At 44.3% G+C, this 25,917-nt stretch overlaps 1 protein-coding gene across 1 annotated transcript in view; it reads left to right on the top strand.

Moving 5' to 3' along the window:
* Grh (grainy head) overlaps positions 1-25,917 on the top strand; it is a 105,191-nt gene that overhangs the window by 47,342 nt on the left and 31,932 nt on the right. The window lies entirely within an intron of this gene.

Genomic DNA, 25,917 nt, shown 5'->3' with positions numbered 1-25,917 from the left:
ACCACTCGGCCAATACGCAGGACAGTGGAGCACGGTCGGGGCCGCTCGAAAACTCGAGATAGATTGATTCGAGGTGGCACGATCGATCGTCGATCGATTATCGGCAGTGACTTTTTCGGTGGTCCAGTGCCACCTGACGTGAGGGATCGAACGGAGAAGGAAACAGTACTCCTCTGTGAAGTGTCGTTCCAGAGAGAACAGTGACGAAAACTACCCTGGAACTTGTGGATCGTTACGAGATATTAGACAAGTCGTGTGTGTGTGTGAATATTCTTTGGTTGCCGAGCTGAAAGTCGACGTTTCGTCCGTGGAGTGTGTTGTGTCAGGATAACCGATCCAGATGACTGTCCTCGACCGCTGACGTCGTCAACGCAGAAAAGTGCCAACCGTGAGTTTTATTATTCTTTAATATTAATCGGATTACGATAACGTGGGATGAACGTCGACTGACACCGATAGGGAGGATTTATCATTCGATACGGTGTCGGAAAAGCTGACTCTTTGCGCGTAATTGGTTTTGGCGCGAACGGTAATTCGTTCAAGGGATATCGCATTCCTGTGTCGTCCTTGGAGGCTTCTTTTTTCCAATGCCTTCGCTAGACGTCGCTACGATAGTTTAAAACAGTCGTCTAATAAAAAAGAATTGTATACTATCTAAAAACTGCATAAATCATTGAGAATAAACTTCAAACGACTGTTTTAAACCACTGTGTGTTATATCTGAATGGTAGAGACCCACGACGGAGTTTCTATCGAGACATTTTCGAAGTTTCTCGATCCTCGCTTTTTGGTTAACTCTTACCCACCGTGCAGGTTAAGTTCCAGAGTGTTTTCTGTTTTTGGCTCTGCCGTCGACAGTCCTCGCTTTTCGCATTCATAACCTTTTCGTGTCAAAATAATGCCACGTAAAGAGTAGGATTATCTTTCATTATTTATTAGAAATACTTTTTCAGTGATAATTCAGTGTCTTTGTGTCAATCGAGTCTTGTTAACGAAATACCGAGAAATTTAGTGAGCGAATTATTGCGAGAAGGTACAGCAAGCGATTTATGGGAAAGGCATAAAGCGTGGTAATCGACGATGACGTGATTTTAGTCGCGATTAGAATATTCCATGGATGTTGTCGTAAAATATCACAGAGACGCGACGAAATTTACACGTCGATGGGTGAGCGTGGTCATTTTCAACGCAGCGACGCGATACGCGCGCGTTCATTCCTCCGAGGAATCTAGCGATTCCTGCTTGTTTCTTCCGATGAAATTCCACGTCGATGTTCATGTATTATTGATTGATTCGAGTGTGCAACGGTATCCATGTTATCCGTCCCTTGAACTCGCCGGCATTTTTGCGGTATTCGGGAGTCACTTGACTGCGTTCCCACGACGAGTGTAGCGAAAAACCAAACTGTTGCTCACATGTGTTCTGCTCAAAATGGATGGTTCTCGTTTGGTTTTTAACCGAGAATTTCAAAACGTTGAATTTCTGCTATTATTCGATGAAATTGTCTTATCTCTCTTCTTAATCATGGAAATCTCAAGCTGTTAAATTAAATTTCGAGAAAAGATTTCTAGGAAAGTACTCATAATGAATTTAATCAAGAATTGAGTGTTCTAAAATTCTTCTCAACTCTTTGAAAGCAAGATTCTCGGTTTCTTATTGCAAGTTCCATTGCTCGATTTCGTACCTGCCGTCTCGACACTCCCTGCATTATTATTCAGCTGTAGTAGTAGACGTTTTGTACATGGTCAAAGGTCGTCGTATGCGTTGCGAAATACCTCCGTCTCTTCTAGCAACACGATGACCCCTTGGTTGTTGCCCAGCTTATGCGGAGTCCGCACAAAACAGAAAGCCGAAATAGGGTCTGAATTTCCCATGGGTAGCGCCTAATTATGACCATGGGACACTCGTTCCATTATGGTACGCGCATTGAGCATTTGCTAGTTACCCCTTTTATGCTAAGTGAGAGGAGAGCCAGTGGATGACCCTTCGGAATGGGTGACCGCTCCTGGACGGTCTGTCCTGCCGGACACTTTCCTAGCCATCCCTGTATATACCCACGAAGACCCACAGGTTCCTGTCTTCTCTCCCTCTCTCTACAGGGTGGCTTCTAAATATATCTAACACGTCGTCGCACCTGGTGATTCAATATCCTAAAACGTTTAGTTGAAAAATTATCTGGGGCTTGAGAAGAAATGTATACTAAAATAATATTAACGCGTTCATAACCCTCTGACCCGTGTATGGGTCAGGGCAATTATTACAATTCATCAGAAACTTGTCGGGTTTCAGATTAAAAATGTGTAAACTTGGTTGCTGCTGGCACATTTTCTTCATCATTTTTTGTGAATTCACTAATTGACATTTTTAATAATTTTGTAAAGAATCGTAGATATCGCTATTCTGAATGTAGAAGAGATTAAGTATATTTTTAATGGTCCGTAGACGTGTCTTCTGCAAAATGAGAAATAATCATCGAAGCTTCTCTTTTACAATTAAATTTTATGGCTGCGAACTGTCCAAGAATTTGCATCGATTTTTGATATGGTAAAGCCGTCAATGGGCCCTAATGGGCCACCCTGTATGCAGGCAGACGCGCGAGGTCCCAGGCGGCTGAACGTCCGTTGAAGCTCCATCATGGTTCGTCAGAAAAAAAAGCAATAAAACGTGCTTCTTTTGCGACGACACGTACTGCCACTGAATACCCTCGGTTTAATTTTCTCTGCCACTGTTTAATAAACGGCGAATCTTCAAAGGACCTATCTCCATCGTGAAACCCACGAATCAGAATAATCATTCCCCTCAAACATCCCTTTACTTCTCGCGAACCCATAATAGGGCTATAAACTCGTAGAAAAATGAAAAGCAACGTTGGCTAGTTGCTTGAATTGCGCAAGGAAATAGAGCAGAATTAGAATCGCTGGCCGTACTCGACTGTGTTATTAGCGACAGTTAGAGCAACGCGTGTACACTGGAATAGGTGGGCTGGGGAGATAAGGTGATCGTAAGATCGATCATGCTCGATCTTATAATGAGATCGTTAGACGTTTGGGTCGTGGCGGTGCGTGTATCGGGATAATCGAACTGCAGAGCTAGGCGTGGAACGCCTCGATTCCAAGGGGTTCGGGTTCAGTCAGACCTGCTCGGATAGGGGAGGGTAGTGATGAGTCTTGTCGTTGGATAGGGGACGACTCTCCTTAAGGTATAGGTCTGTGAGAATGGTCAGACTTCAAGCTACGAGCATGTGCAAGTGGCTAATATAATTTTTAAAAGATTTTTCGCTGTCGAGCATCTAATTTTATTGTCTTTATAGTATAGATAGAGATTCTTCTTGAAGATGCAATTTTTAATCCCCAGCTGTTCTGTATCAGTATCACACAAAAAATTTCTCGTTCAATTTTTCGGATCGTAAAATGCAATCACATCCTCCACAACTCCAACTTGAAGCACAAGCACGAGAATTATTCTTCCATACGTTCTCCCTGCACGCTCAGAAACAGTTACAGTAGCTACATTTCCTCGCATTTACTCTGCTAAATAGACGTAGAAAAACCTCCATGCGGGAGCACTGGCAGAAATAACCCTAGAGATGTCTGAGCTTCCGATAATCGTCCCAGTGCTGGAATCAGACGTTCTTAATCAGTTCGGGAGCCGCTTTATCGTGTCTTTAAGGCAGCCTTCCAGTGCAGACAGCCCCGGTAAAGGGAAGACACCAGTAATTAACGCAGCGGGCGGATAGTTCGACGATCGAGCTACCGCGGTGCAAGCATCGACTTCTTTATCAGGGCCGATGATAATAACAATAATAAACGGTCAGCGGGTATAAATTGCGCTGGCGCGCGTTTTACAGCGTGCTAATTAACCGCGTTCACTACCGCGGATAAAACGGTTGAGATATTACAATGAGGCGGCAGTCGAGGCGATTACGCAAAAGGAGCCCGTGAAAAGCGACAAACCAGTTTTGAAGTTTGCCAAGGAAACGGAACCGAGAGGGAGAGAAAAAACGGAGGGTTTGGAAAAAGAAGGATAACTGTAATCGTTATGTTCATTCGGTAATAGGCGAAGCGTTCGCGTTTCCCGCGGAATCGCGTGATGTTTCTTTAACATATCGTGTTGCATCGGATCGTAAGCGAAGAAACGATATTCTACGCGGGAAATGATATTTACGAGCATCAAGGAGATGAGGGGGACCATGGAGTCCGATTCGATGCTCGTCCCTCGCAGAAGGGAATCACGCAAAACGCGTAATAACCGAGGGATTAAAGGATATCCGTGTTTAAGTTGTCAAGACACTCGTTCCGTCTAGCGACACGACGGGAACATGTAAATGACAAAGGATCACTTTGGGCCTTTCAGGACCTATGACTCACGCGATGAATCAGTACATTCTATTCTGAAGCAAAATGGTTTGAAAGCAATCAGAGGAAATTCAGTATTCTCAGGTATTGGCTCTGAAAGAATTTTAAAAAGAAATTTAAAAAGAATAATTCATAGTGTTTAACAAAAAAAAAGAAAGAAAAACAGGTAATTTTCCTGATCAATCTATGACATCTAAAAACCTTGCTTCTCAAAATCACGAAAAGTCCAACTCTAACTTAAACTACCCCTTTCCACTCGAACACATTGGAGCCTCAAAGGTAAAACAAAGTCACGATCCCGTGACTCACGAGGGAGCTCAAAGAGCCTAAGAAGTCCAACCCCCAGAATATAGACCCCCATTGATAGAAATTAGAGTAATTTTTATCGTGGCGTGCGTTCGATTCCGATATGCAAATTACCGTGTCGTTTTGCATGCCGCTAGTAAATTGGACGGACTTTTACCCTCTCCCTCTTCATCCCCAGCATTCTCTTTATCCATTGGCCGTGAGACAGTCGCCAATTTGATTTGCGCTAATAACACGATCGTTAGCCCACTGAGAGGAACTCGAGCGACGGGGTTGCCGCACGTTTTCTTCTGCCACAATGCCAATAATGGCCAGGCGTTTTCGCTGAATGGCTGGTAAAGAGGGGGACGAAAGAGCCGCGAGGTAAAAGCACTCCCGTCGCGTATTGTCAAGCACTCGCTACTTACTGCGAGCGTTCCTTTTTCTTCCGAGTCCACGCAGTTTGTCCTACGGACATTTTGTTGCTATTATTTCGGGAACAGATCCTCGGATGCAGGCGTGCGAAATGCCAGGGAAATTACAGTGGAATCTCTATTATTCGATTTAATAGAGTCGCACGAGTTTAATGGGACGTTTCCATTGGCAAACTTCCCTGCGAGCAGGGAACCATTTCGTTCTTGGCATTGGAAATCGTTTTATTCTCTTCGTCGGGATTCTTGACGCTCAGTGATGTTCTCCAAATGCCAAAGATGAGGACTCGATGTATTTTTGGAAGAGAAGGCTGTAGGGGATTTGAATATGAGAGTGTCTCTGGACTCACGAACGATTGGGTCTCGATGCGACCACCGTGGAATATATCGAAGCTGTTTACTACAAAAAGCGCGGATCGCGGAGATAAATGAAGCAGTGCTAAATATCCTCGCTACAGGAATCCCGTATCTCGCCTCGATCGTCGAAATATTCAAATTATACCGAACGAGCGAAAAACAAAATACAAGAAAAGAAAGAGACGCGGGTGCGGTCGAATGGGACAAAAAATGTACAGGTGTCTTTAGAGATATTGATACAAATTTATAAAAAATATTTATTGAAAATAATGAAAACAAAAATACATTTCTACTTGCTACTGCTATCGCTTAATCAGTTATAATTAATTATTTTAGTAAGCAATTAAAAGCCAAGGTAGAATACCTTAAATATATAGCAACAGTTCTGGAACGTCCAGTAGTCACATAAGATTGCATCTCGTCGTGCGTATAAATATAATCTTCCTGCCATCCATTCATTACGCTATCGCACCTGAATCGTCCAACGAATTACCATATCACCCGCAAAATCGCAGCGAACATGAGATTCCTTGAAGAGGGGGCAAAAAATGAGGGGAAGAAGGACATGAAGGAAACGCGTCCGTACGCGTGGACATCCGCTCGTGATACTGTCACGCTAATTACCTTGTCACCTATTCTGACATCGGTCCACCAGCTTTAGTATTCCTACAAACCCTTGGCCGGTGTTGTTACCACCACTTACCACTAAAGTTTTTCTTTCAACTCGGTGCAGTCGTAAAATATTTGAACTTACAGTGGTGCAAAAAGCAACCTAGCTATTGTATACTTTTTGTACATAGAATCGATTTTTCTAAAACAATTGAAAAGCAAAAGTGTTTGTCGTACAATGAACATCATACTAGTGGAAAGTTAACATCATCATGTAGCCAAAGGGTACTATATGTATCTACGCTTCTTAGTATTCGATGCGCCTTGAACATGAGAATAATCGTGGTATGTTTGGACCATGTCTCGGTTTACCTGCCGCGAGGATTCCCCCTGCAGCGTTTGTGGTTATCACCTCGTCGCAGAAAAAGGCAGGGAAGGGACCTGCTGGACGATGGATAAACCTGCGCGAGTAGTAGGGACCGTTAGGCAGCTGAGGAACAAGTGACCGATGCGAGAAATGGCAAAAATTTGTTTCTCTGCTGTCTCCTACGAGGGAAGCTTAAAAGTTGCTTTAACGACGAATAATTTGTCCTGGGAAAGACTCGAACCACTCCCTCTATGTTTGATGTTCTTCCTTATTAACGGTGGAAAATAATACTCGTACCTCCTAGCTTCTTCGCGTCAGCAGGAATCGATGAAAATATCCACAATGACTTCGAGTTCCGTTCATAAATCATAAAGACATTTTAAGTAGTAAAATCTAAAAAGCTTTGATCAAAAATTACTTGCGATGAAGATCATATTGCAACAGGTGTTTCAGAGAAATATTAGAATCGCATTATGAAAATCACTGTTAGATTAATCAGCGATAATACTCGGCGCCTTTGAATCGCCAGTGAGGATGCTTGAGCGTCGATCGAACAATAAATTATTCCACCAGATGATGAGTGGAAGCAAAGTTAACAAGCAAAGTACAGTCGCGAAACGAATCTCCCCTCCATCGATAACGCGTATCAGATCTTCCCGAAGAGGGAAGCGGAAGACGTGCAGCGATCGAAGATGAAGAACGCCCGATAATCGAGCAGAAGAAGCGGACGAAACACATGGAAGAAGGGAACCGTTAACCAGGCCCTGGCATCGTCAGATATACTGCAAATTGATACTTTTTCTGTTGGCCCGTGAAAGAAGAGGGCCACGTTAACGAGGAATGATTTGTCGGGCAGTGGAAGCTGGCCTCGGGGCTGAGGACGATCGTGATCTTCGCAAGAGCGCCCCTTTTCCGCTTGGCCCGCTGCTCCAAGTCCCAAGCGGCCGTTTTTCGAGATTGCCATCGGGCAATGTCGAGAATCGTATCTGGACCGAGCATGTGCTCCAGGTCTTTAAGGAGGATCGATAAATAATAACATCAATCGTAAATAAAATAGAAACGACCAGCGTGGGTGGCTGATAGCAACGGAGAAATTGAAATAGACGATTAAACTTTGGGATATGAAGCTTCAGAAGGTTTTGTGTTTTAAATTTTGTGGGGTTTTACCATCATTTAATAGACTTGCCTTCAGAGCATAATACCTTGCGTTACCTACAAAACACCGTTGTATCACTTTCTAATTTAATTCCTCTAAAACACAATGCCCAATTTCTCCCGCTGCCTTCAAATGGCAACCATGTAATTACCGATTCTCATAGCAGCCACTTTCCTCCGCGAGTGCCATTTCTTCACTCGTTTCCCATTCTAAACGATATGTTGGACTTATTACGGCACAAAAGTAGTCGGCGCGAGAGTTCGATCGTTCCTGGGTGGAACGAACCCGAGAAAGGAGAGAGAAACGGCGGGCTCGCGCGATGATGTATCGGCCGTGGAATCGAGCTAATGGAAGGTCGCCATAGGGAGATTAGTTAACGGGCCACGGATGTGTATTCGGGATCATAATGCTTCGCTGACTTCGAACTGGTTTCTGATATACACGGAGAGCCTGCTCCGAGGGTCCGTCGCGACCAGAATCCAGAGCACACACGCTTCTACCAGAGGAATATTCATGCCGCTAAGCGGATAATTTAGACGGTGCTGTTTATTGCGACGCGCTGAATTGAATTATACTGGATGGGGTACATAGAAATTGAAATATTTGATTAGCTGAGCTCTCGTATTTCTGCTGCAACGCTGGCGACTTCAATGCTCGCACGAGAGAGCTTCTTCGAATTTTATATTCCCTGAGTCTCTTCTCGGAGTTACTTGCTTATCCATACGTTCCAGTCTCCAGAGATGCGTTCCTTGAAGAAGTGTTTTTCAAAGATTTGAAGTTATGAATTTTTTGGGGCTTATTAATAACCTTAGAGGGGATAGCTGAAAGATATATTTTTTACATCCCACCCCTTCTCATATAGAAGAATAATTTTTTAACAAGTCAGCTTTCAAACCTCCACGAAACGACTACATGGATAATTCTTCAAACCCCTTATCAGTTTTAAGAAAAAATATACGCACAACAGGATACGGGGAATGTACCATAATAATGTTACAAGCGACGCAAAAATCCTCGAAGGTTTTAGGGCGAAACTCGACAAGTACCTGCGCCACGTCCACCGACATGATATATCGCGACGCATTAACCGGCGGGTCTAACGTATGGTCGATCATAAATTGAATTGAAACGTTATCGTTTCGACGACCACAGCTATTAATCACCATAATATAATCAGATATGTACGACTAAGTATACGCAGCTATATTATTTTGATGGGCGAGCCGTTTGCTACGTAAATCAATAACGTCACGGCGAATCTCGCCCGATTTAAGTCTCGAAATCCATTCTCGATCGACTGTGCGCTCGCGCACGAAGAGCAGATTAATATCAAGAAAAGCGCGCAACTTCTCGCGGTAATTTCCGCGATAATGCTTCAAGATCGAGATGAAAGGAAGCTGGTTAACGAGTCCCTGGCTGTTCTAAACATTTTATCAAAGTAATTGTATCGATTAATTGGGGCTGGATTCCGCGCAGAGACGCCTGAATTCGCGTGATAATCGAGCGCGTTAAGGGGAAGCGCGTCGATCTCTCCTATCGCTGCCCTTCTCCGTTAATAGTATTCAAAATGCAAATTTAAACAGGCGCTCGGGCCCTTAATGGCGCGCTATTAAAATTGCGTCGTATAATCGTACGTTAATCCCGCGATAATCGTTTGGTAATTATTTTAAAAAGAAACGCTGCCAAGGATTTCCCTCTTTTGCTCGATGTCTGAAACGCACGCGAAACTCGCGATTCACAGCATTAATTCGTGTGATCTTTACGTCCTCGAGCTACAATCTTCATAATAACCCAGAATTACGCGAGTAAACTTTTGCAGCCTGTCCAATCTGTCATAAAATCCCTATGAAAAAATGACACTAAAACTACGCCTGTTCAGTGCCATTGTCACGTTCGCTATTCATCACAAGTGACATGATAAACTTTGCTGTGAAATTGGAGGCGGGGTAACGAAAGTGTCGTGCACTTTTTTGCGTTCTCAGAAAACGGCCGTCGCCAGATATTGATTAATCGCAGCTAGGGGTTCTCATAAGTGAATGGAAAAAGGAAGCAATCGTAAAACGTCAGAGAATCGATCGGGCTGGGCGAAGGTCGTTGAGCTCGTTAACTTTGTTTAAATCGGTAACGTACAGGCTTCGGCTGATTACCATACGTACTTGAGCGATGAAGTATCGAGGCTCCCTGCGATTCCTTCGAATCCCGTGTTCCTTTGAAGCTCCGTCAAATCGATGCTCTCGCGAATTGACATGCGCGATGGACATGCTGTCAGCTCGCTGGATCCCTGACATTTCCGGGCGATGCAAATAGCGCGCGAAAAGTGACCGTCTGAATCGGTGAGTGACTGATTCCATTTGCGTCGTAAATCTGTCATTGAAATTGAATGTATTCCTTTTGGAAATTTTTCTGCGTTATTTATGTGCAGCTATTTTTAAGAAATTATGACAGGAGGAATGTTCTATAAATAGTGTTAATTAATTATTTCATTGCTCTCACAGCACTTTCTTTATTCCAGTAAACTCCATTAAGAATTCTGGTTAACTTTATTCGCAGTTATGGAAACTAATATCATAGTCGTATAAATAACACGGTGACGTGGCAGTCAAAATGTTAATCCCCAACTTAAAACTCGTTTACGCACATACTTTTCTTAATTTTATGATTCTCCTCGAGAATCTCTACGTCACCTCTTAATTACCTCGATAAAATTAATTTCGGAACGAACAGAGTGACAGAAATAAAACAGAAAGGTACCCCGGAGCTCAGCATCTTATACCCCGCGCGATAAATCAGGCTCTCCGCGTCCATATTTAGACGATTCGCGGCCGAATTAATTGACGCCGGTTCGAAAGTCCCGATCGAAAGCAGAGATTAAAGAATCGGCTGAAAAATGACAAGCCCCCGCAGCGTGCAACACCGTTACCACGAATTAATCGATTTAGGTCAGCCGAGGGGCCGAGCCAAAGAAGACAATGAATTTCGAAACTGAACACGCGCGATTACCATAATCGCTGGACACCGCGCTGAAAAGAAATCGCAGCATCCCTGTCCAGCGAGGATCGATCTTATCGATGACTACAAAATGCCACCGCCTAGCTTCGAGGATCACGTAACACGATTCCGTGGGTCTTCCTGTATGATTCCATAAATCCTCCGCATTTCGATAATTCGATGAGCTAGCAGGTGCGGAACCATGACCTATTGCGCAACGAGGCGAAATGGTCAGCAACTGTCCGTGGTCCAGAAGCTTCGTGCAAAACGATCATCGAGTCAAACACTCTATCCAGGAAGATCAAATGATCGTAGGTAATTGCAATCGCGGTTGAACTTTCTTCCCCCAAAGGTGATGGCGTTAGGTAATATTCGCGAAACGTGTTACTGACTTTTGCTACCCTGATGCCGCGTCGAAGCTTACAGGCATTTTTCAAGCTGTTCAGCCAATATACCTGATCACCATGGATCCCCGTCTCCTATTCGAAATATCACGATTCATCGCATGCGGTTGTCATTTTACCGAGAATCGCTTGTGTAGACGCGGTTAACCCTTCACCCTTCACGATTGATGGCGAAGAGTTAGTGCGCTTCATTCGACGAGTTAACTGAGGTTTTCGTGATCTTTTTGTGGTACTATTGGGGAGAAAGTTAATTGATTTGTGCTGTCGAAGGATAAGTGTTGTATTGTTGAGTTGGATGTATGCAGAGACTGTACAGGTAGATATAATATTTTTACAAAAATCAGATTGTTAGAGGCTGATAGTGTTTATTAATATTTTATGAAAGTACTTCTTCAAATTGAATTCTTATTCCTACAATAGTTCACAAGGTTTCGTACTAGCATTCTTGGCTTACAAATAGCTAAATCTCTTAGTAATCATAAACCACTTCGTTGCCTGTACTAAATCATAATTGTCACTGTTTCCTTTCGCCAACTTTATTTGTATAACGTATCGCAAAGTAGTCGACATTAACACGAGACTCTGTACCGCCATAAAAAGAGAAATTAACATGATTCTTCAACTCGGTTCGTATTGGTAATACAGAAATAGAGAGAGAAGCATTAAGATTTACCTCGTCGTGCTATTTTGCGAAAAGCGCAAAGGACTTTCCATAAGACTTTGATTTAAACGACGTCAGATGAATCGACGCTGGTTTCCACGTTGTGCAATTCACATTCAATGCGAGGATGTTCTCCATCGCGGCGCGAATGAAACCATTAAATCGATACGTTCGTGAGCGAGTAAAGGATAATATATTGCCCTGTAAATTTCAACGCTGTGTTAAGCGGGATAGTAATTATCGTCCGCGCTTGTAAGTAACGAGCCATTTTTCTGGCATCCAGCGACGGTGCCTGATCAGGGGAAGGAGCAGGATGAAAATTTGATCATTTCACTGGCTTCGACCACCTTGTGAAGCAGCGCGCGGTTACCAATTAGCGAAACTGGCTTCATAAAGTATCCGCTGCGCGCTGAACCTCGCGGAAGAATTACAAAACTCGATAAGTGGCGTAATTGAATCTGCAGTGGAACTAGAGTCGAATCTTCAATAAATTTCAATTTTTAAAAGTTCGGAATTAATTGGGCTCGAGATGATATGATTCTAGATGTTGTATCATGTACAGAGTACTCTAGTCGTAATTTAGAAAATATCTTCTATAGTCGGAACAAATTCAGTAGGTTACTCAACCTCCCTTGGCTCAACTCTCTTCACCACACTACTCTATCTACTCACAACCCTACAACTATCGCGTATCTATACAATTAGAAACACTCTGAAATTAAAAGTAAAACCCACAAGATCTCATTATACCATCACACATCAAACACAATACATCGAAGTCCTCAGTAAACAAAGTACCATATTTCCTGAAGAAACCTCTCCATACTTTCTCCCTCTTTTTTCCTCCATCGTCCTCACAAAAACCGACCACAAATCAAGATCGCGAACAACGCGTCGCATTCGAGCGTGCACCGATGCATGGCGCCGCGACGTGCACGCGGTCTCATCCGCGAGGATCTGACTCAGCCGGGATCTATTAACCGATGGCAGCTCGCGAGCTCTCGAGCGGACGACAGACAGATAAACAGATCGTTGCATTGTGTACCGAGACGGTCGCGTGTCTACAGCGTGTCCGTGCACGCGGTGTGTTCCGTGTACGTGAGCCGGCCACACACGCGAGCACGGTGTCCAACACTCACACGTACCATTGAACGAGCGAGCGTTGAGCTCCTATAATGGGTATGCAAGTGGCGAAGCAGGTTCCATTCATTCATGTTCGGAGCGCACTAGTGGCCTACCATTTACAATTTCCCATTTACCATTTACCATCCTCCTCCAGCGCGAGCGTCGCCGCTTGTCTCTCGTTCTCCATCGCCTCGTCCGCGCCAGCGAGGAGAGAGGAGCCGTGTACACTGAGATCCCGACCTCCTGCACTCTGGGACAACGCTCGGCTCGCTGGTTACACCGGATGCAGATGGTCTGGAGTCGACCAGGATCGCGTCCGTTACCTGAAAACGAGCGGGTTAAAACGCGTAGGAAGCACGCTACTCTGCAAAGTGTTTTCTCAAACGGTTGCCACTTTCGGAGCTCCACGCCTGTCGCTTCCTATGTCGTTTCCTGCTTTGGCTTTGCACTCTGGATCGCTATTGCTATGCTAAAAAATTGGAGGAAGCGAGGAGATGATTTAGAACTTGGTTCGATGGAAAATAGACGATTTTGTACTGCTATTAGTAGTTGGTTTTGGAGTTAAATAAGTAATTTAAGTCATCATATATCATGCTTAATTTTTTCTCAAATTCCCCCCCCTTGTAAATACAAAAATCTGATCTCGCGAAAATTTCTCCCGACTTGAGAAGTCACAAATTCGAAATAAATAATTCATCTCTGTACCTTGGTGCACGATTTCGATTTCCCCCATTCGTTTACGTTATCGCGTACCATCGGTTCAGGGAGCGCAGTAGGTTTTGCAATATCAAAGGCTGTCAACGAAAACAGGTACGCGTAAGCGTGGATCGTGGATACTATCGCGGCTAACGATCTGCCGCAGAAAAATAAGATCCCTTGAAGATCTTCGTCCTCGATATTTCTGCTCGCGCGGACATGTCATCTCGAGGGAACGATGCGAAGATAACGCAACGAGTGACTGGTATTTTGAAGGCGTATGCGAAACGGATTACTTTGTATCCGCAAACGATTTATAACGCGGCTTAATCCTTTTTCCCTGTCTACGCCAGCTTCAGAGACATCTCCTGCTCGATTTACCCCGTCGATAGTCCTTGAACGTAACAAGTCATCTTCGACTTATTCTCGATCACTTTGTTGCTAGAAGAAACTAAAACTGGAAAGTCTTGTTACAGGAATGATCGTCCTCGAAGCCCTGTTCTTTGCTTCTTGGGATAGGCTACCTTCTAATATCTCGCTCTTGAGTTTCTTTCTACCTCCATTTATCTCACGGTCATCACAGTTCTATACTTAAAGTGACATCAAATATACACAATCTGCAAAATCTGTGAAACTGAAGTCCATCAGAAGATATAGACTAAAAAGGAATAAAACAGTTAGTGAGACTATTCCTCAGATTCAAACTAATTGAGAACCAATAGTAAGCCAAACCTAGAGGCGGGAATTTCGAATATCTAAAATATTTCAGTTATCTCCAACCTTCATTACTCATATCACTAAATAACTCCGTACAAAACAAAGCAAAGGACAAGCCAGTCCGCCAGTAGCAAGAACAAGAACGCTAAGAAGCCTGAAACGCGCGCCACCGTTTAATCTTAATGCAATTCGCACGGCCTCCTTTTATCCAGTGTGCAGGGCTTGCTGATTATCCAGGTCGACGACACGCCGACTTCCGTAAGGGACGCTGACAATGGGGCAAAAAGAGGAGCGATACTCGAAACAGGAGGGCAGCCGTTATTAGCGGTATCACATTAGCGCGCGATAAAGCGCGCGTCGACGATCGGCGCCGCGACAGGAAAAAGGCCGCGTCGCGGTTCGCGAGCTCGTAAACGAGCAATGTCACGCATCGAATCGCCTCGCTGCCGTCCGCGTAACCGTGCCTGACTATCGTCGTTTTTTACCGTTCGCCAACCGCCCGTGTGCAGTCCCTGCTGAGACCTCGCCTCTGAACCAGGCGGTTCATTGAATTATTTAATACCGACGAGCGGACGCTGGGGAGACACGAGGCTGATGGATCGCCGTCGCGAAACAGTCGATGGCCGAACGAATCGCGATTCCAGCGTTGCGACACTGGGGAACTTCCTTCTTTATGAGGATTCCCGTAAGTGTGGAAATCCTCCGTCCTCGATTACCAATTGGTTTGGGAAAAAAAAGCTCATCGTTTCTGGGAATTTTGTTGGAAAGTATTTGGATGCAAAGTTGGATGGAGATAGAAATGTGTTAACTGTTACAAAATATACAATGTATTTTTACTATTTAAAGAGATACGAAGCCTATTAATGAAGATTAGATTAGAGTAAAAGGTTTCAGAAAATAGAGTCCCTTATCAAATGTGAGGCTACATTTCGATTGTATCAATTCCATTATCTAAAGATCGACTGGCCATTTCTTATTGCAGCCCATGTAATACAGATTCCACTGCTCTGGAATTTAATCCCCTTCCGTGGATTAATTAGCGAAGTGCCGAAATATCAAATTATGCAAATAGTCCCAGGAGTCTCGAAGGAAGCCTCGGCCTCGTTATCGAGGCATTTCACTGGTGTTTGCTCCTCTCTCTGCCGAAATCGATTAGCACCAATCTCTTTCGTTCAGCTCCGAATCGCATGTCTCATTTCCCGCTCGACGATGGGTCGCGAGCGTAACGCCATGTTTGGAAGCGGTGCGCGGCCGCGACCGATCATTCCTGGTAGCCTAATCGCTGCGAAACCAGTTCCAACGTTCAGCCCGTACTCTTAATTAGATTCGCGCTCGCCTCGACGAGGAGCTTATTAATATTTTTCCGCGTGTAGTATCCTGGGACCGCTGATATCTGCCAGTCGAAACGAATTAACCGTCGAACTCGGTCGCGGCGAATCGTCCATCTAGATAACTCGCGGCGGATTCTGATCCCCGCATAGCGACCGATCGCCTGGATCGCAGCAGAAAAGGACGAGAAAAAGAGGACTCGATAATCCCGCTGTCCACGGGAGGAGAGTCCGCCGAGGATCGTTTCGAGTTGGCAAAAAAATGGTCCAACGTGAAAGTCAGCAAGGATGAGAGGCTCTGCGTACCGCTTTCCAATCGTCGGATAGCGGGCATAGCAGGGCACATACGAGGACTCGATTCGCCAATTAGCAATCGCGTTGGTCCTAATTAATTCCGGGTGGCAGGTCGTAGGAGCTCCGTGGAGCTCCATCGAGACGAGCAGGGGTTGCACGCACGCGGCGCACGACAATGAGAGACAATGGGGGCCTCTCGTTGATTGTGCCCAGGCTTTTCTCGCGCATAGAGGTGCAGGGAGGTGTGAAAGAGGATAATAATATAGAGTTACTCTTCTCCCGGGGAATATTTCATATCGGTGCATCCCCGCCCCCTTTTGCACCTTCTCTACAGCCTCTATTCTCCGTGACTATACGCTGGAGAGTGTTTCTCTTCTCTTTCCCGCCCCTCTGAATCCCTTTTCGTGCTCGGCGCGGTCCAGCGCCTCCGCTCAGAGAACCGCAAGCGGTGTGTTCGAACCTTCGCCACGGGGCGTCCCGCTGACGAATCTCGACGCTTTATGCCGAGCCGCTTCCGTGCACGCGCGAAAAGTCACCTCTCCAAAGGGGTCACGGCTGCCGCGCGCGTATTCCTATTCTCCCTTTCAGCGCCGAGGGAAACTGTAATGGGAGACGAGGAAGTTGACGGGACCGTGACGATGCTCATCGGTGGTCATACACAAGAGCATCTCGAGATAAGGTTGCCACGTGAGCTTCTCGAGCCTTTTGATTTTGGAGCCCCTTAGTGAGCTATTTCAAAGGATATACAGGGTGATCAGTTTATCTGGAAATCCTACGAGTGTTGGCAGCATGTATTCTAAACGTTGTTAACATTGTAAGTACTGTCAACACCCAGTACAGAGTTCCCAGTTAAACTGATCACCCTATATAGTATTTGCTCGCTCATTAGTTACGGTACTATAAAATTGACACCTCTTTAGATATACCACTCACTTAAGTCACTACAGTGATTTAATGCACTTTGGCTCTGGGGTCCAGATGCAAGTTCTAGACTCTAAACCTTGAACATAATCAAGAGATTGAACCCCAATCAAGTTTCCCACTAAACGTGCCACAACAAGTGCAAGCATCCGTAGAACCTCGGTGGTCTTCCACTCGGCGGAAATGTAATTCGCGACGCCATGGATATGAAAATTTTGCGTGACTGATTTACATAACGACGCGAACGCTGTGGTGGCGGAGAGAGGTGGGAAAAGGGGAACTCGTTTCCCGCGGTCTCGAGATAGTCGATTTTTAAAGCGTGGAGGGCGATGCTGTTTGTTTCTCCTCTCGCGCGACGAAGGTAATCGCGCGCATTTATCATCCAAACCGGTGTATATTAACTTTACGATCGAACTTCGACTCACCAAGGCTATTCTGTCCCAGACTAGGGCCAGGTCGAGAGATATCGATGTAATTGAATCGGTGATTCGTGGGATCACCAGTGTCCGTATTCGCGGCAAATTGAGTTAAGTGCAGATTCTTGTTCCGGTAATGATAGCTCTATCGAGACGGTCGCTAACAAGCTGCTCGATTATTAATACCTTTTTTGCCCGCTATCATCGTAGGCGCATCGACCCCTCCCCCTGGATAGGTGCACGCAAACGTTTTCCTCGATGTTAAATTGATTTTCTGCTGGTGAGTGTTTGTTCGCTTCAGCTCCTACATACCGAGAGGAAATTTCATTTTTTACTGGATACTTGTCTTTGGTTGATTACAGTGGAAAGAAAATTATGAATATCATTAAACAGTGACTCTACATGTGAGGGAGCTTGGAGACTTTGTTACTTTTTAATACCAGTTCATTGCTATTTTTTTCATTGACTGACTCTGAGCTATAGAAAGATCAATATTAACTCCATCTCAGGGTATTAAATGTTCAGTTTTGAGACCAGCAGAAAAATACTCCAAACTCTTTTTTTACAGAATTCGAAACCTCAAGGTCCACAATTTTACTTCCACTGTTTCACTCTTTCTTTACTCTTTTTTACTAATACTAAAGCCACACCTACTAAAGATTAAAATCCGTACCTCGGAAATTCTTCTCATCAACCAGGTTACTTCAGAATGCTATTCCTGCTCGTTCCGTTAGTCGAACGAGGCTTATCACTCGACGTCGACCGTAAACGGGCCACGATTACGCGCATTGACGCTAATTGTTCCCATCCTGTACGATTAATTTTCAAACAGCGTAGGAAGTCCAGGGTGACGATTATCCTATCGCTGGTTACGCTGCCTAGCCACGTACCCCTTTCTGGTGATAGGAGCACGAATACGACGAAGCAGGGGCGCTGAGGAAGGAAGGGGAGCCAGAAGGGAAAGACACGACGGCCTGAAACCAGAGCCAGATAGCCTGGCTACACTCTGGGGACAGATAACGCCTCCGCGCATTACCTAATCCGATATCCGGGGAATGAGGAAAAGTCCCTGGAAGAGAACCAGTAACAGGGGACTCGACTGCCTTCCAGTGACTTTGACTGCGGTCGTTCAACGAGATGTGGGTTTTTTTGTGGCGATACCTGGGGAGTTTGAGAGATTTGTAGGCAGAGTGGAGATCCATAGAACTGGGCTCGAGCTTGAGTGCGAGTTGAACTCTGTAGAAAGTGGACTTGGGAAGACTATTATCCTTGAAGGTGGTTAAAGTAGTCTTTAAAGTCTTTGAAGTCTTCAAAGTTTAGTCAGCCTCTTTCTTAAAAGACAGCAGAACTACCAACTCCTTCCTCTGACAATGAGCTGCCTAACCCTCTCGACACTTGATGAGCGATTGTCTTAGAATAGCGATCCTCGACGTAGGCAGTGGCAGTACAACCAAAGGGCGGTCCCAGTCTCTAAAAGAACGCTAGCGTATCATTTTATCTTGGACTGCATTCGCTTAACAATGTTGCATGCGTTGAAAATGTTTCATGCTTATGCTGGTATTGTTTCATGAACTGGCGATGAATATTTATTCAAATCGTCAGCACTGACATGATTTGAAATCAAAATTAAGAGTGTCGTACACTGTGGTACAGCGATATTCACGTTACGCGACAAGGATTATCTTACGGCTATCGATATTTCGTTCCCGCGATCATGTTACAAATTCGCCGTGCGTTTGTATTCACCTCGTATTCTGATTCCTGTCTGTTGCCACAATTTCAAAATAATTTCAGTACAGAAAACTATCACTGAAAAAAAATTAAATACTATATTGTAAAAAATTCATTTCTGAATTAGTCTAAATTGGAACGCTTCCCCTGGCATTCCGAATTCTCGCGAGAGACTTTCAAATTCTTTCGTTAACACTGTAAGTGGCAGAAACATCCACGATCCAAAGAATTTCGCATTTTCCATGATAATTCCATAACTGGCGAGTGGATGACTAGCTACGCATCAAAACGAGCGGCGCATCAAGAAAGTGAAATTTCAGGGTATTCCCCCGTTTCGCGGCATCAAGATTCAATTTCTGGCGGCGTGCTGCAGCTGCATACTTGCCGCTCGATCTCGCGCGAGGCTTGCATCTGCACGCGGCGTATCGAGTGCACGAGCGCCGCAAAGGACGTTAACATGCAACACCGTGAGAGAGTAACCTGTCAGATACGCCGTTTTATCCGTGGAGAAAGAAAAAACAAATACCTACGCGGTGGTCCAAGGCGAACAAAAACCTTTGCAAAGGGGTAGGAGAGAGGTCGACGTCTCGGGGATCTTCGATCCATCAAAGTCAACGCTTGACACCTTTTCTACCCCCTCTTTTTCGATCCTATCCTCCTCTATCTCACTGTCTATCCTCGTTCTGTTCTCAGCTCCAGAACGTGATTTTTAGTACGACCGTTGCGAGCACGTTGAAAGTTTTACGAGCATGTCGAACGTGCTTGACGAACTTATTACCAAGTCAGGGTGCATTCGATACTTAGGGTGAAGAGTTACGTCTTCTTTCTGGATGAAAGTGAAACGGTGTGATGTTGAGTTTATGGTGATTCCTTGAAGGTAGTAACATGCATTGAAATAGAGGTACAAGAATGTTTGGAAGTGAGAGTTGGAAGATTTGAAGATTTGAATATTTGAATATTTGAAAATTTGAATATTTGAATATTTGAATATTTGAATATTTGAATATTTGAATATTTGAATATTTGAATATTTGAATATTTGAATATTTGAATATTTGAATATTTGAAAATTTGAATATTTAAATATTTGAAAATTTGAAAATTTGAAAATTTGAATATTTGAAAATTTTTAAATTTGAGTATTTGAAAATTTGAAAATTTGAATATTTGGAAATTTGAAAGTTTTATAATTTCAAAATGTGGTAGTTTAAATATTTACAGAGTTTGAATACAATATTTATATCAATTACTACGATCCCTTTGCCATTTCCCATCGCAATTCAAGATAATTTCAGAATCGGAAGCCTCACTCTCCATCTTCCACAATCACGTGCAGGCAAAGAATACCCCGTTCAATCCACATCGGCCTCGAAGAGGAAAACAGGATATGGAGAATCGTTTTCCTCGCGCAAACAGTCGCCAGTCTCGCGTGTCTTGCACGCATAACCGTGCCCACGTATTAAGGCCGACTGACTAGCGACACATTTTGCTTTTTCTGTTTTGGCGGCTGGGTGGTGCCGCCGGAAGTGGCCGGTTACCGGGCGCAGAACGCACGAGAGCGGAGGAATACTGATTACAGGAGGAGCGTTGCGTTTATCCGCGACAGAGGGACGAGACTCGCCGCGGCCGATGAAACAAAGACATCCGCTTCGCGAATAACATCTTATTCTCGTGGGCACCTTGGTAGATTCATCGAGATTACTGCTGCATCAGAGAGAATCAATAGGAAATGCAGATGATTGATTGGAGGAACGAGTAGTGGCAAGAAATCAGTGAATTGGCGAGTAGCCACTGTGTCTCGAAGAAGAGGAGGTTGTAGTGCAGAAAATGAACAGGCATGGATTCAGAGCGAATGAGCGTACGATTGTTAGTGCTACGCAGAGCCGGGAAAAAGAGATCAGATTGGCAGTCGATGAAAAACAGTAGCGACTGCCAAGTCCGAAGGAGATGTAATAGCAGTAAATTGGAGATCGCTGGTACTGTGTAATGGTGGTAAATGAACGACTGCTTTCGCGGAGAGGCGTTCGGAAATTGTCAAGCACGGCTAGAGATAATGTTAGTAATGAATTGATGGTGGAACAAGGCGTGATACCCTTTGCTGTGGTGCTGTGGCAGAGAGTGTTCTTTAGTTGCTTTCCACTGCGGTTTTTTGATCGCTTGATTTTTAGCTTGATTTTATACATTAGTTTCTTTCATATGTTAGGTGCTCAGCTCCTCTTCGAAAATTTAAGTTTTTGTTAAACAATTCACAACGACTATAGGAGGAACTTATAAGAGAACTGTAATTAAATCCCTCGTGCAGTAAATTGATGCGCCCATTTCAACCCTGTCTACACCCTCCAAAGAAAAATTATTACACGCAACTAGGTAAATATCAACTTACACGAACCATTATCATTAGCCTTCAACACTCATATATCACAGATGTAGTTACTACAGAAATAATTACTCATTCCCTTCGGCTAAGTCACGAGTTTGAGCTCTCGTCAACAGGCAAGACATCAACCCCTTAAAACATTGCAGAAAATATTACTAATTATGTATGCTTCACAGGGTGCAGAAAGCTACAGCCTCTTCTAAATGGCCGTTTCATAAAATGAAAGGAATATTTCTCTTTATGCTGAAGGAGAGTCACAAATATGAAATTATGACTTCAATTCAATACTGTTATAAGCATCGCTATATTAACAAGCTTAGAATCGATTATGCGAGACAAAGGATACTCTTGCACGACAGTTATGCGAGGCACGTTGTTCTCGTTTTCAGCTCGCGATTTTTTATGTGGGCAGACACGCGCGAAGATTTACGAGACCATTGTTTGTTCGTTATGCAGAAGAGGAAACTCTAAGAAATTCCGCTCGAATCCCGCGGAAGATTTAATTGCACGATTAATTGCGTTCCTTTTGGTACATCCAATGTACCGAGGTATTCTTTATATTTTTAACTCAAAATTTTTACAATCGAAGCGTTGAAAAATATTCAAATACACCCGCGAAGAATTTGAAATTTTGAACACTTCAATGTTTAAGGATTTGAAAATTTTTGTACTAATATCTAATTATAGTATTTCAGTAAAACACACAGTATCATCGCCAGACATTTACTCTCCCCCTCATTTACCTCACATAAATAAAAACTCCATACATCTTCATTTAAAAGACTCCACTAAACTGTTTCTTGAATTACTATAATCGTCTGACCAGTAATCAAAGGCGATCGGTTAGTAGGAAGGCGCGTCAGTTTTCGCGGAAAACTTCCTCGTGGAAATTTATTCACCCTTCGGTCTGGCGCGAGTCGACCTCGACAGAGTAGAGAGAAATAGATTTATTCGTGAAATTAGTATGCATACCGCACCGTCGGCCGGACCGAGAGCAAACGACGGGGGACGCGCGACCGAGCAAAGGTTGACATTATATCGAGATACCGATCGGTAAAAAGGATCGCGGCATTCTTTTCTCCCCGACTTCAGCCTTTATAAATCTTATTAACACCGCGATCGAGCCAACTGGATTATGCATCGAGGCTACGAGACAATCGAGGAAGCATTGAATGGAGAAAACGGTCGATCCTTGCCGGAATCAATACGCTTTTACGCGACTGCCATTGTTGGACCGCTGCTTGGACACTGTCGAGCGTAGGAACAGTAATCCCCTCTGATCGGAAAATCGTTATTAGCTAGATACGATTCTGTGTGCTTTGGAATGGTCGTCAATAGGAGGTAAATGCTGCGAGGATTTGGTCATTTTTCTGGGACCTGAAGCTGGGTCTTTGAATCGACTGGGGTGATGTCATTGATGGAAATAGATATTAGATGGGTTTGGCTATGGCAGAGTGTGGCAGAAGGGGAATGGTAAAGGTTTGAGGATAGTTTATAACCTTTCCGCAAATAGAGTCGAGTAGGAGTGTTCAGTTCTTTGTAGACTGTCATGGATATCGATATGAATGGTTAAAGTTTGTTAATCGTATGTGTGTTCATGCACGTGGCATAAGGCACCGGGGAATAAATGGCGAGTGATATTGGCTGTGACAGTACTGAAATTGGCTCATTATTTCTTGCAATAACGTTACAGTGACAGCATTACAATAACACTCTTGCTTTATGATTTTCCTTGAATTTTACGGTGTATTCCAAGAATTCCTAAAAAGTTCCTGAAAAGGGTACAAAGAGAGGTACAACTAGTGATAACTCCTGTTAAGAGAACTCGACAAAGAAGCGCGCTTGGAGATGGGTTTATTGAAATGCAGGCGAGGGAGCACCAGGGTGGGTTCCTGGGTCGCGTGGACAACACTCCCACGGAATATTAAGCGCGATTCCCTCTCCATGCCCCTCTTTATCTCTGTTTCGTCATGCTCCACCTACCCGCAACATTTACGCGTTGAGGTAGGTGCAGGGGACTCGATAATGCATTCCGACAGTCGCAAGATGCAGCGCGACCGCTAACGAATCGCCTTCCTCCCGTTCCCAAGCCATCATTCGATCAGACAAGACGAGTAATGTCGAAACGATCCGGGTTCGATGGGTGAACTGAAGGATGAATTCGCTGAATCGACCAGACTTGAATCGGCAATGCACGAAAGGCTGATAAACGCATTGCGTGCACCGCGAGTACGCCGCGTATGGGCAACTTACAATTTGTCTTCGAGTGGCTACTGTTTCCCGCTCCTTATCGAGATAGCGTCTGTGGAAGGCCAGCAGGAGAGTGGTTTCAATGTTTTCTGAGATAGGAGGGTTGTTTTGTCGTGAGCTAGGTTTCCAAGAAGATGGGGATGCTCTTTGGAGTGGTTGAAAACGGCACCCTTCGGAGAGCTTGAAAGGGTGTTTCGAGAGGTGTTTGATCTAGACCTGACACTGGGTAAAGGTTTCATATAGTTCTATCTTCTGGATGGAATATCACTAGGAGATAAATTCTCACAAGAAATATTCATATTGACGTGCGACTACTTGAGAGTGATCCTTACTCAATTATCTTATAGGATATCGAGGCTCTAATTTAGAGAAGGTGTAATCACTCTGAATATATTTAATTTTCCATCTGCATATTTACATATCCAGGGGTTCATTAACTTAATTGCGATGAATATAGAGGAAGCTATCAATCTTGTATCGTCAACTAGTTCTGCGAATTAATCTACTCTGGTAGAGTTCCTACTTCCAATCGATTTTACGGAGTCCAATTCATTGGCAGTAATTTTTATTTCATGTTACCATAGTTCATTCTTCTACTCAATCGCTGCTATTCAAACTAGAGATAGATTAATTAAAAGATATCAGGCGAATTCGATAAGAAACGAAGCAATTTCAACATATCCACTTTGTGTAATATATATTGCTTCGTGATAGTAGTTTCTGATAAGAACGTATTGATTGCATGCTGGACTACTGTGTGTAACGAGAGAAACATTCAGCTACAGCTAGGAACACTTGTTAAACAAAATTCTACTTCCGACAAATCTGAAATATTTCTTCGAAAGAAACCATTTAATTACCTAATACACTTAGCTATCACTTTCAAGAATTCCACTCAGAATATAGAACTTCACTCGCATTAAATTCCAACGCTACAGTTACTACATATAATACTAGAGCCAGAATCCACAGTAACCATTATGAAGATCGTTCTACCCAGTTCGCAGAGTATTCCACCCCAGTGACCCTCTGCGCTCTGTTTGCGCATCCCCAGGTTCAGCAATCTCCACTTAGATGATCACGAATGAGCTCATTATAACGTTCCCGTACGAATCTCGCGTATCTCGCGATCAACGTGTCCTCTTCTGCTCAGGGATGTGCGAGCCTGTGCAAACAGTCGTCGAGGAAAATATTTGCACAGGATAACGCGGCCCCTCATTATCGGGGTGGCTGGTCGGTCTTTCTCCGAGGGGCGACGGTTGCCCAGGTGCGTGAACAGGAGCAACAAGACCGTGGATCGCGTTGAACCACCGACACAGAGGGCGCGGGGCAAAGGAGGTTTGAAGAAGGAGACCGAATGGAAGGCGAGGAAGGACAGAGAGGAAAGGGAAGAGGGAGATTGATTCGACATGCATAAATTAGAGAGGATGAGCCTTTATTCCGTGCGCGACTCACGGGATCGGGATTGGGATTGGAATATTGGGATGCGCGCCGGAGAGGAGTATAAATTGATGACTGTAGGCAAAAGGCAGGGGTTTATAATAATTAATCTTCGTACGTGTATATATATACACCCTTCGACCGACGATCCCCTCCTTCTCCAGCCTTCTTTCGGCGTCTCGATCGCGTTAAAGGCATCTGCTTGCGAGCATCCGGCCTGTAGCCTCCTTTGAACATGATTCGGCTGGTTCTTGCAGACGATATCTTTACTTCGTCCTGCGCAGGGCTGCACTTTCTGCAACACCTTGCTTCGAAATACCTTCGAGCCGCTTCTGCTCCTGTCGTCCTCGATGGGCTTGTAGAGAACTTTCTTGAACACAGTAGAAGTGACTCGATCACGTTTCTATACACAGACGATGTCATAGAACGTGGCAAATAAAAATAATCACAATATATTGTACTTAACAGCGACAAATATTATAGATGCAGTTTATAAAGTTTGTCCATCCGATCTCATTAGTTAAATCAGCCAGTACTATTTTTTCATAAGTCTCAGAAACCTAACTTAGGTCGATAAGATAATATAGTGAATCCATTGCCATTTCTACTCATCAGTGCCTCTACCTCCCACGATTTCCTCTCTGTGGGTCTTCGACTAACCGGAAATCCCATTTTCCCCCGGAAACCAACGAGCACAGTGACAAATATCCAGGTGGTTGTTCGTCGAAGCATGGCGGAAAGGTTGCGCGTACGGGAGTTCTCGAGGAGGTGCGATTAGATATCGCGGCAGACAATAAATTACCACCGCGGCGAACGTGTGTGGCGCGAGGAGGACCCTCCGTCATGGTGGTCATTGCTAAATTGAGGAATCATCATGAGCGGCTCTTACGCCACGCGATTATCGTTAATTGATAAATTCGACGGTACCCCCTGGCAATTTATCGCGCGACCGCCAGCTATTTCTAACAGTTATTCCATGGCGAATTCATTACCAACCGATCTTCCGGGA

This window comes from Calliopsis andreniformis, chromosome 5 (assembly GCF_051401765.1).
Source record: "Calliopsis andreniformis isolate RMS-2024a chromosome 5, iyCalAndr_principal, whole genome shotgun sequence".
NCBI classification, from domain to species: domain Eukaryota; kingdom Metazoa; phylum Arthropoda; class Insecta; order Hymenoptera; family Andrenidae; genus Calliopsis; species Calliopsis andreniformis.
This window is presented reverse-complemented; position numbering and strand designations above follow the sequence as displayed.